Raw genomic sequence first — 8646 nt, forward strand, 5'->3', positions numbered from 1 at the left:
AGATCAAAAGAAAGGGGAAAAGATTTAAAATGGACATTTATAGCAGTTGTTTTTGTAGTCCCAAAGAACTGGAAATTAAGGGGGTACTTTTCAGGTGAAGAATAGTTGAACTTTCTCCAGCTATAAGTAGGAATATAAATGCTTTAAGAAATGATTAAAGGGATGTTCTCAGAAAAATTTGGGAAGACCTGTGTGAACTTGTGTGAACCCTGGCAAGATGGTCTCTCACCCTTTGTTCTACTCACAAAACAGGGATGATAGGTGTGGACATGAGCTCTGCAATGCTTGTACTAACTGATTAAACATGCTAAAGCTTCTCTTTTTCAAAGGGGAACCAGACAATGGAGTAGCACAACAACTAGTCAATCAGGAGAACTTCAGATGCTTGAAACTTGTGAGTGGTTCTCAAAATATGGTCCAGAAAATCCTGGAGGTCTCTGAAACGCTTTCAGAAGATCTACAAATTCAAAATTTGTTTTTAATTCTAATATGATTAAGTATCTATAAATGGAACCCCCATAAACAAAAACTCTGGACAGATCCTTCATAATTTTTAGTAATATAAAAGAGGGGAGGATTTTGGAGAAGACGGAAGAGTAGGTCAGTAAATTTTGAGCTCTCCAGATTTCCCCCACAAATAGAACAAATTTGCACCTCGAGGAAACATAGACTGGTGAAAAATCAGAAGATTTGGGGCAGAACAGGAGTCCTCCTCGTACAACCTGAGAAGAACTGAGGAAAGACCCAAACCAGGGGATTAACCCAAGTGAAGTGCAAATGCCTCCAGCTAGCTCCTCAGAAATACCTAGTGGAGAGCTCTGGGGCTAGCTGGGTTTAGTTGGAGCAGGAACCACAGAAACTTTTACTTTCTGGACTGCATGCAAAGTCAGGAGTCTGAGTCTGGGAAGACTGAAGGAACCTCACCTGATTAGGAATGCCAGGCCCAGCTGTGCTGCAGAGATGCTTCTGTGGTCAAGAAGGAGCCAGCACACAGGATGAATGCAAAAGCAGTGGGGATGACACTTGAGGAGAGTGCTTTTTGTTTGGGGTTCCAGGTCAGAAAGGAGACTTAAAGTGAAACTTGAGGCACCATTTCCCCACCCTATGATTAGAAATGCTTATACTAATACTTCTCATTTAAAAAAATTATCATATTTTTAAAAATATGAACCAGCAAAAAAGATCTGTGTTCATCTTCAGAGGAGGACAGTGAAGTAAAAAAAAGCTTCTCCTTCTCCAAAGAATAATGGTAAATGGCCCCCTGCCTAGAGATAATTCACAGAAGACCTGAAGAAAGAAATTTAAATATGAAACACATTGAGGAAAAACTAAAAAATATCCCAGAAAAACAAGAAGATTATGAAAAAAAGTTAACCAGGTAGAAAAGGAGATATAGAGTCTTAAAGATGAAAATAACTCTTTGTAAATTAGAATTAGACAAGGGGAAACCTTGTGAAGTTATAAAGTGATCAAGAAATAACAGAACTGTATATAAAGAATGAAAAAATGGAACAGAATGTGAAACATCTCATAAGAAAAACAACAAATCAAGAAGAGAAAATATAAAAATAATTGGATTACTTGAAAGTTGTTACCAAAAAGAGAACCTTGACACAATAATGCAAGAAATAATGCAAGAAAATTATCCTGGAGTGATAGAACATGAAGAGAAAGTAGAAATAGGAAAAAAACCCTCTGATCATCACTTCAAAGAGATCCTTTGTGGAAAACACATAGGAATGTTATTGCCAAATTTTGAAACCCTCAGATCAAAGAAAAAATTCTGCAATGGGCAAAGAAAAAAACCAATTTAAATATGCTGGAGCTACAATTAGAATTGTACAGGGCTTATTAGCAGCCACAATAAAATACTGCAGGTTCTGGAGTTATATATACCAGCAATCAAAAGAACTAGACCTATGGCCAAAAGTATCATATCCAGCAAAATTATTCATAATATTGAGTGAGAAAAAATGGACATTTAATGAACTTGCAGATTTTCAGAACTTTTTTCTAGCCAAATCAGATGTTAATAGAAAATTTAACATATAAGAGCCAATATTAAGGATCAGTTTCAAGGAATTTATGATGGACTAGTCATTTATGTTTTTATGGAAATTATAGCATATGTTTAAGATTGACATTAACAATTGGGCAGCTTAAAAGAAAGATCTGGCAGAGTTGAGTGTGATCTGAATTTAAAAAGCAAAATCACCTAGAAAATGGTAAAAAATAGTAATTATATTATATAAATGAAGTACAAAGGAAGAATAAATACAGAGGCATTAGAGGAGGGGGGGTTTGTAGTCCTGAAAATGTACTCATATCAGGAAGGGGTTAAATAGGCAACCATATATATATATATATATATATATATATGTATATATGCCATGAAGAGTAAAGAAATAAGTTGCGAAGGTCTGGTCTAGCTCCTCTTGTCAGGATAAGCAAAAGTCCTTGCCCCACGTTGGGCGCCAATTGTAGTGAGCTGTCGTCTCCAGAAGCTGCCGGATCACTCTCTGGGAAGAGATCTGCTGTGTCTACTCAAATCTCTCATACAGATTCTTCTTCCTGTAGCGAACTGTTGTCTCCAGGCAGTTGCTGTTAACTCTTGTCCTTAGAAGTGACTTCCCTTCCTGCAGAGAGCCCCGTCAAGCCTGATGCAATGCAGAGTCTTTTCCTTGAATCTCCTCCAGCTCTTATCCTTCTCCATGTCGATCTGCTCTCTGGGCCCAGTGCTGTCTCTTTTATCCTCCCAGAGAATGGGCATGGGATAATGCAAGGGCTTCTGGGAAGAACCACCCCAGCCAATGAGCTTGCCCCCTCTATCAAGTCAACCTGAGTTCTCACCTTGTAATTATCCAGACAACCTGAATTCTCACCTTGTCACTGTCCAGACAACCCGAGTTCTCACTTAGTAATCCTAACATCTCCCCCTTTCTTTTGATTTAGAACATAGGACAGTCATGACCTTGAAACATAAATCCATCAATATGGGAAGTATTACAGATAATTACATAAATGACCTTGAAACATAAATCCATCAATATGGGAAGTATTACAGATAATTACATAAATTACATAAGCACATAGTAACATAGTAACATAACACATGCTAGAAGTATATAACATAATCATAAATTGAAAATTTATAAATGTCCATAAGTCCATTGTCCATTAGTCTCATCTTGTGTGAGGAAGTCCAATGATTCCTGCTGGTTTTTAAAGTTTTTTAACAGTCTTCTTATTATCCATGCTCTTTCAGTGTCAGATGTTTCTTAGATCTTCTCCTTTATTTTGAGGTCTTTCTCTTTTTCTGTCTCTCTCTGATGGACAAGGCAAATATGACTCATTGGCACCCATCTGATTCCTTCTCCTGCTGAAGAAATACAAGCAAACCCTCTCTCCCAGGCATTTAACCTATCTAATTACCTTCTATTTACCACTTTCTAAATCTCTTCTCATCATCTGGGAATTACATTGGAATTGTTTGCACTGGACACAGCCCTGTTGGTTTAAAAGGCCTGTATTCTCCCCAAGTGTAATCCATTTTTGCAATCTGATTGCCTTTTGGTTGACTGATTGGGTAATCCCTTTCTGCCATGTGATTGCTTTTCTTCTGGTTGATTAAATCAGAGTCCTGGCCTTCTAAAGGCTCTTTGGGTGTAACATCAGCTGCCATCATGCCCCAAGTCTTTTTTGCCTGGGGCCCTGGACCTGGGCCCCTCATCCCATTTCCCTGAATTATTCTACATTCTGATGCCCAATGGAGTCCTCTATTGCATTTTGGACATGGGGTTTTAGGTCTTCTTTCACCCTGTCTTCTCACTGTATCTCCATACCTACACTGAGCTCTTAGATGCCCAATTTTTCCACATTGAAAACATCGCCGAGTTTCTCTAGAAGTCCCTTGCCAGGAGGGATCCTGCCTTTCCACATTCATCATTGTCTGGGTGTAAAAAGCATTTGTTTCCACTGTAGCACAGCGTCTTATGATCTCCTCTAAAGGAGCATCTTTGTCTAATCCCCATATAATTCTTTTGCAAATCTCATTGGCATTTTCCTTAGCCAGATGTCTGGTCATTATTTCTGTAGCTGAATTTTCTCCAATAGTTCTTTTGACAGCAGTTTGCAAACATCCCACAAAATCTGCAAAAGGTTCATTGGGACCTTGCTGTATTTTAGTGAAAGCCTCTCCACGATCTTTCTGTCCAGGAAGGACACCCCAAGCTTTTATTGCAGCCTTAGCAATTTGTTCATATATTGTCATGGTATAATTAATCTGTTCCGAATTCTCTCCATACTGACCTTCACCAGCTAAGTGCTCAAAAGTGAATTGTGTGTTAACTCCTATTTCCAAATTGCATCTGACTTGAATTTTACATAATTCATGAAATTCCGCAAGCCATAATAAATTTTCTCCAAGTTCCAGGCATATCCTTGCTATGGATTTCCAATCATTTGGGGTTAGGACTTCATAAGACAAACCATCTAGTAACATTTTAACATAAGCTGATGTAGCCCCATAAAGGGTACAACCTTTTTTCAAATCCTTAATTTTATTCAAATCTAAAGGTGCATATCTTCTCCTTTTTTTACCTGCAGAGTCAATATTTTCAATCACAGGATATGCATGTATAAAATCACTTATATCCTGTCCTTCTCTCTTAGCTTTAACCAATGCTTTTTCTAATCTTGTCATAGGCTTAGGCTGCTCCACAGGCAATTCTGTTTGTGTTTCTGCCTCTTCCTCTCCTCCTTCTTGCTCCACCCATGAAGGGTTAATTGAGGGAGGAGATGGGAGGTGCTCCTGTTGCTGTTGCTCAGAATTGTACTTAACTTCATTGTTATCTGATTCATCCTTTTCACCTAGTTTAGTTGACACCTCCCCATTTTGCTCCTTCATCTCTTCCTTTAGAATAACATTTTTTAAAGCCATTTGGATTAAATTATAGGTATGAATTGTGTCTTTGGAAACTGAGTTTGGTCTGGAACCAAAGGGCAAAATGTCACAAAGGCAATTGTAGTGTTCACCTAATTGCTCTCCTACTAATTTCCACTCATCTGGATCCAATTCTTTTTCCAGAGAAAAAGAAGGACATATGACCTTCACAGTTCTTAAAAGTTCAGTAATCTCCTCTAAAATTATAATCAAGCCTTGGCTTTTCATAACCTTGATGATGCTCTCTAAACATTTTCCTTGAACAGAAGGTGTTTGCCCCATTTCACTATAAGAGATTGCTGGTTTAGCCGTTAACAAGTTAAGTTCCTTATCTATTAGCACACTCACTTGATCTTTAAAAAAGTTTCCTTGTTACTCACGGTTCTGGGTCAGAGAGACTGAGATCTAGATCGGAAGCTTTTCCACTGGAATCAGGACCGTGTCTGTCCCTGTTCGGGCGCCAAATTGCGAAGGTCTGGTCTAGCTCCTCTTGTCAGGATAAGCAAAAGTCCTTGCCCCACGTTGGGCGCCAATTGTAGTGAGCTGTCGTCTCCAGAAGCTGCCGGATCACTCTCTGGGAAGAGATCTGCTGTGTCTACTCAAATCTCTAATACAGATTCTTCTTCCTGTAGCGAACCGTTGTCTCCAGGCAGTTGCTGTTAACTCTTGTCCTTCCCTTCCTGCAGAGAGCCCCGTCAAGCCTGATGCAATGCAGAGTCTTTTCCTTGAATCTCCTCCAGCTCTTATCCTTCTCCATGTCGATCTGCTCTCTGGGCCCAGTGCTGTCTCTTTTATCCTCCCAGAGAATGGGCATGGGATAATGCAAGGGCTTCTGGGAAGAACCACCCCAGCCAATGAGCTTGCCCCCTCTATCAAGTCAACCTGAGTTCTCACCTTGTAATTATCCAGACAACCTGAATTCTCACCTTGTCACTGTCCAGACAACCCGAGTTCTCACTTAGTAATCCTAACAATAAGTGAGTAGGGATGGTTGACGGGTGAAGCAAAGAGTAAAGGAAGAAGTTAAGGGAGAGATCCATGGATGGGGGGAGGTTAAGTAACAGCAAAGCAAATTGAGAAGCAGAATTAAAGCAGAAGGTTTAGGAGGGATAGGATAGAAGAGACATTCACTAACACTGCAACAAGGATCAGAAATGGAATTTATTAGGAAAAAAGTATGGCTAGTAATCATTGGTCTTAGACAAAGTCAAACTTAAAGATTTAATCAACAGAGAAATCTATATTATATGTTAGCCAATATTGTTTTAGATGCATGTTTACATATTGGTAAATGCATGTGCCTGAGTATATGTAGATATATATGCAGATTGCTCTATGTATGTCTATATAGAGATATGTATGTATGTGAGTGGCTCTGTGGGTGGGTGATTGTATATGTGTGTGTGTGTGTGTGTGTGTGTGTGTATACACATATTTATGTATATAACATATCTGTGCTTAACTATAGCCTGTTTGAGGGAGGTAAAGGAGATGAAAAGGGCAAAAATAATAAAATTAAAAAATACACAGCAGAGAACAAAAGATAACCTACAAGAAAGCAAAGAAATGATGGACATTCATGAATATAATTCTTCTACTATTTCCTTTCTTGAACTGGTAATTTATGGTCATATATTTTGAAATCTTCCTGATGCTCTGCTGGGTACTTGACAATGTTCTATCTTGCTTTGCTTTGTTTCTCTTTTTCTTGTTTCTATTCTGTTTTTTAAAATAAAATAAATTCACTTAAAAAAGGAAAAAATAGTATAAAGGGATACTGAGAACAAAAGTTTGAGAACCGATATGTCGAGTGAAGAGAACAGACCCTGAAGGACAATGTGTATAAAACAAACAGCTTTAATAGGGATTCAGAGAATAGCTTTCTCTTTCTGACAAAATATTGGTTATGTGATTTTTAGATAAATTACTAAATCTCTCTTAGATTAGAAAATACCTTTCTCTTTCTGGCAAAATACTGGTTGTATGATTTTTAGATAAGTTATTAAATCTCTCTAGGATTCATTTTGTTTTCATCTGTGTATTTGGATGAAATAAACAATAAAATAAATAAAACAATAAAATCCCTTCTCATCCCTCTTTCTCCCCCTCTCCCCAAAAAAGACAAACAGTTTTAAAAGACTGAAAAGAGTTCTGGTCAGCATAACAACCAATTGTGATGCCAGAGAACTATAATGAAACAAGATACTCATTTCCTGATAGAGAGGTGGGTGGATAAAGATTTATATTTTTATGTTATTTTTTATAGTACTGAGAGTTATGTTTTTGGAGAACATTGGAATTTTTTTTTCTATGCATATTGGTTAAAGGGGATTTCGTTTTTTTTTTTTTTTTTTTTTTTTTTTGAATGGGAGGGAGTAAAGTGAGAGAAAGAGAAAATAGATTTTTTTAAATGAAAAAATACTTTAGGGCAAAAACTCAAAAGCTCAAAAACTGCTTTTAAGACCAGCTTACCATTCAAATTTGAATGAAAATATATCTTGTTGGTTCCCACAAAAAAGAGGAATTCAGCTAAGTGCTGGTGTTTGTCATTTACAAGTATGAAAAGCAGACTTTTAGTAAGCCCCGGTGGATTCGCTGGCTCCGGTTCTGTGAACCATCTCCTGGGCTCAGCCCAAGGATGAGCTAATTATTAGTGTAAGGCAACATTGCTCACAGTCACAGAGACTGTGCTTGATTTGGAGTAGGGAAGAAATGAGTTCAAATTCTATCTCTGACACTAGCTGTGCAATCTTGGGCAAGTCACAAACTCCCTGTGCCTTGTTTTCTTGAACTGGAAAATAAGTAGATTTGATTAAATGACTTCCCTTCCACTACTAAATCAATGATCTTATTGAATTCCATTTTAGTGGAGATATTTTTAAATAAATTCAGAAAAAAAACTACTTATAAAAAGCGACCTTCTGTTTAGTTCATAATGTCTTCTCAGCATGATTTTGAAAGTGATTCTTTTGAAGATCTCTTTTTTCTACTATTTTCACCCCCTGTTTCTTATACCATTTGGAGTTTTACTTGTATTTCTTCCCTTTCTTTGAGAGCCAGCCTTTACAACAAAGAATTTTCTTTTCTTTTCTTTTCTTTCTTTCTTCGTTCATTTACTTATTAAGTTATTTGTTTATTTATTTATTTATTTATTTATTTATTTAGCTGTGTGTCTGCTTGTTTTTTCAAAACATTTTCAAAACATATGCAAGGATAATTTTTCACCAATGACCCTTGCAAAACCTTGTATTCCAATTTTCCCTCCTTCTTCCCACTCTCTTTCTTAGATGGCAAGTAATCCATTATTTGTGAAACATGGTGAAATATATGTAAATCCAATATAGGCACAGGTAATGATCATGCTGCACAAAAAGAATCAGATCAAAAAGGAAAAAAAAATGAGAAAAATATAAAATTCAAGCAAATGACAACAAAAAGAGTGAGAATGTTACATTATGATCCACTCAGTTCCCACAGTCTTCTCTCTGGGTGTAGATGGTTCTTCTCATCATCACAAGATCATTGGAACTGGCTTGGATCATCTTATTGTTGAGAAGAGCCACGTTCATCAGAATTAATCATCATATAATATTGTTGTTGTTGTGTACAATGATTCCTGGTTCTGCTCATTTCACTTAACATCATGTCTGTCTCTCTAAGCCTCTCTGAAATCCTCCTGCTGATCATTTCTTACAGAACAGTAA

The sequence above is a fragment of the Sminthopsis crassicaudata genome, chromosome 1 (genome assembly GCF_048593235.1).
Source record: "Sminthopsis crassicaudata isolate SCR6 chromosome 1, ASM4859323v1, whole genome shotgun sequence".
In the NCBI taxonomy this organism is placed as follows: domain Eukaryota; kingdom Metazoa; phylum Chordata; class Mammalia; order Dasyuromorphia; family Dasyuridae; genus Sminthopsis; species Sminthopsis crassicaudata.